We start from the raw sequence: 2,708 nt of genomic DNA, 5'->3' as shown, positions 1-2,708 counted from the left end.
TCTGAGCAATTTATGGTCTGTTCCACAAGAGGCTGCTGGTCTGGTTTTCACTGCTGCTACTGAACTTCTCTCTCTTGTCTTCCCACACATCTAGTCAATATGATTTCTGTGTGTTCCATCTGAGAAAATTCATGTATAGTCACCCGTAGTGTTCCTGGGGAAAAAAAGGTATTTGCTATGGACAAATAGTTAGTTTTGTGAAATTCTATCATTTGATCTCCAGCTTCATTTCTATTACCAAGTCCATATTTTCCAACTAGTGTCTCTTCTTCGTTGTTTTTAAAATTTGCATTCAAATCACTAATATCTATCGATGTATGTTTGATCAATTTCCAACTGAAGTCATTGGTAGAATTCTTAAATGTATTCATCACTAGTTTTTGTGATTGGTGCATAACGCTTAATTATAGTTGTATTGTTTGGATTTCCTTGAAGACAGACATATATTTAGATTACAGATAGCATTGTACTTCATGATAGATTTAGCAAGATTCTTTCTTTTTTTTTCTTCTTTTTTTTCACTGTGCAACCCACTTCAGTGCCTGAAGCCCATGGGGTAAAGCCAGGCAATGGTTCGGGGTTACAATTTGCTTTGGCATGGGACACTATGAGAGGTCCATGGGATTGGAGCAAGATTCTTTCTTATAATGAATGCTACACCATTCTTCTTGATTTTGTATTCCCAGCATGACAAATCATATTATTTTTCTGATTCTAAATGCCCAATACCAGTCCACTTCAACTCACTAATGCCCAGGTTATTGATCTTTGTTCATACCACTTCATTTTTTACCACTTCCAATTTTCCTAAATTCATATTTTGAACATTCCAAGTTACAACTATTAGAAGATTTTTGCAGCTCTTGCTCTTTACCTTAAGATATACCATCAGCAAACGATGCTCACAAAGGCTCCATTTCAACAGGTTTACCTGACTCTCGTCACTATGGTCAACCCCACTCCAAGAGATCATTGCTTCTTCAGTCACATTTCAAGTGTCCTGGAGCCTGGGGGACCCATCTTCTGGTAGTACCTCTGTCCTGCTTCTGTTGTTTGGGCCTTCAGGATTTGGCAGGGCTCTGAAGCTGTGCATAAGGTTTTCAGCAGCTTCTTCATCGCCTTTTCTTAGTCTGGAAGCACAGCTGACACATTTGAAACACCAGTGACATAGCTTTCAGCGTCGCAGCAACACACAAGCCACCATGGCACAACAAACTGACAGGTAAGGGGTACAGAAGGTGACAAGAACACACAGAGTCACTGTACTAAAAGAACTAGCTGAAACTCCATTTCAGGAGGGAGCATATGAGCAAAGGCTAGTGGCGCTGAAGGAAGAAGTTATGCATTAGCCAAAACCAGGCTCCAGGAATTGATGGTATGTCCATTGAAATGTTTCAGAAATCAGAAGAAGCACTGGAAGTGCTCACCCATCTAGGCCAGGAAATTTGAAGACAGCTACTTGGCCAACTGACTGGAAGAGATCATATTTGTGCCCATTCCAAAAAAAGGTGACCCATTAGATGCTCAAACTGTAGAACAATATCATTGATAATGCAAACTATAGAACGATATCATTGATAATGCACACAAGTAAAATTTTGCTTAAGATCATCCGACAATGGTTGCAGCAGTACATTAGAGGGAACTGCCAGAAGTTCGGGTTGGATTCAGAAGAGGATGTGAAACAAGGGATGTCATTACTGAAGTCCGATGGATCTTGACTCAAAGCAGAGAATAGCAAAAAGTGTATTACTTGTGTTTCAGTGGCGATGCAGAGGCATTCAACGGTGTGGACCATAATAAACTATGGAACACCTTGAGAAGAATGGGAATTACAGAGCACTTCATTGGGCTCATTCAGAACTCGTATGTGGCTTAAGATCCAGTTGGGTGAAAAGAACAAGGCTTAAAATCGGGAAAGGTGTACACTGGGGTTGGATCTTCTCGCCATATTTGTTTAATCTGTATGCTGAACAAATCATCAGAAGAAGAATGTGGCATCAGGTTTGCAGGAAGGCTTATTAACAACCTGAAGTATGCAGATGACACAACATTGCTTGTTGAAACTGAAGAGGACTTGAAGCACTTGCTGATGAAGAGCAAGGATTGTAGCCTTCAGTATGGATTAAAACTCAATGTAAAGAAGACCCAAATCCTCAGAACGGAACCTAATAGGTAACATCACAATAATTGCAGAAAAATTTGAAATTGTCAAGGATTTTTTGTCTTACTTGGATCCATAATCAATGCTCATGGAAGCAGCAGTCAGGACGTCAAACTATATATTACATTGGATAAATCTGCTGCACAAGACCTCTTTAGAGTTTTGAAGAGCAAGGATGTTACTTTGAGGACTAAGGTGCTCCTGACCCAAGCCATGGTGTTCTCCATTGCACCGCATGCATGTGAAAGTTGGACATTGAATAAGCAAGACTGTAGAAGAGTCGATGCACTTGAACTGTGTTCTGGAGAAAAATATTGAAAGTACCAAGGACTGCTAAAAGAAAAAATTATCTGCCGTGGAAGAAGTAAAGCCAGAGTGTTCCTTACAGACAAGGATGGCAGGAATTCGTCTGACATACTCTGGACATGTTATCGGGAAAGACCAGTCCCTGGAGAAGGCCATCACGTTTGGTTCAGTGGAAGGGCAGTGAAAGAGGAAGCTCTTCAGAGAGAGGATGGACACATCAATGGGCTTGGGCACAGGA

General features: G+C 40.7%; 1 pseudogene; it reads right to left on the bottom strand.

Moving 5' to 3' along the window:
• Positions 1 to 519: 519 nt before the first annotated feature.
• LOC142457599 (small nucleolar RNA SNORA42/SNORA80 family) lies at positions 520 to 665 on the bottom strand (annotated as a pseudogene).
• Positions 666 to 2,708: the final 2,043 nt, after the last annotated feature.

Source organism: Tenrec ecaudatus, chromosome 9, assembly GCF_050624435.1.
Source record: "Tenrec ecaudatus isolate mTenEca1 chromosome 9, mTenEca1.hap1, whole genome shotgun sequence".
Lineage (NCBI taxonomy): Eukaryota > Metazoa > Chordata > Mammalia > Afrosoricida > Tenrecidae > Tenrec > Tenrec ecaudatus.
The sequence above is the reverse complement of the archived record's forward strand: the minus strand, read 5'-3'. Positions and strand labels throughout refer to the sequence as shown.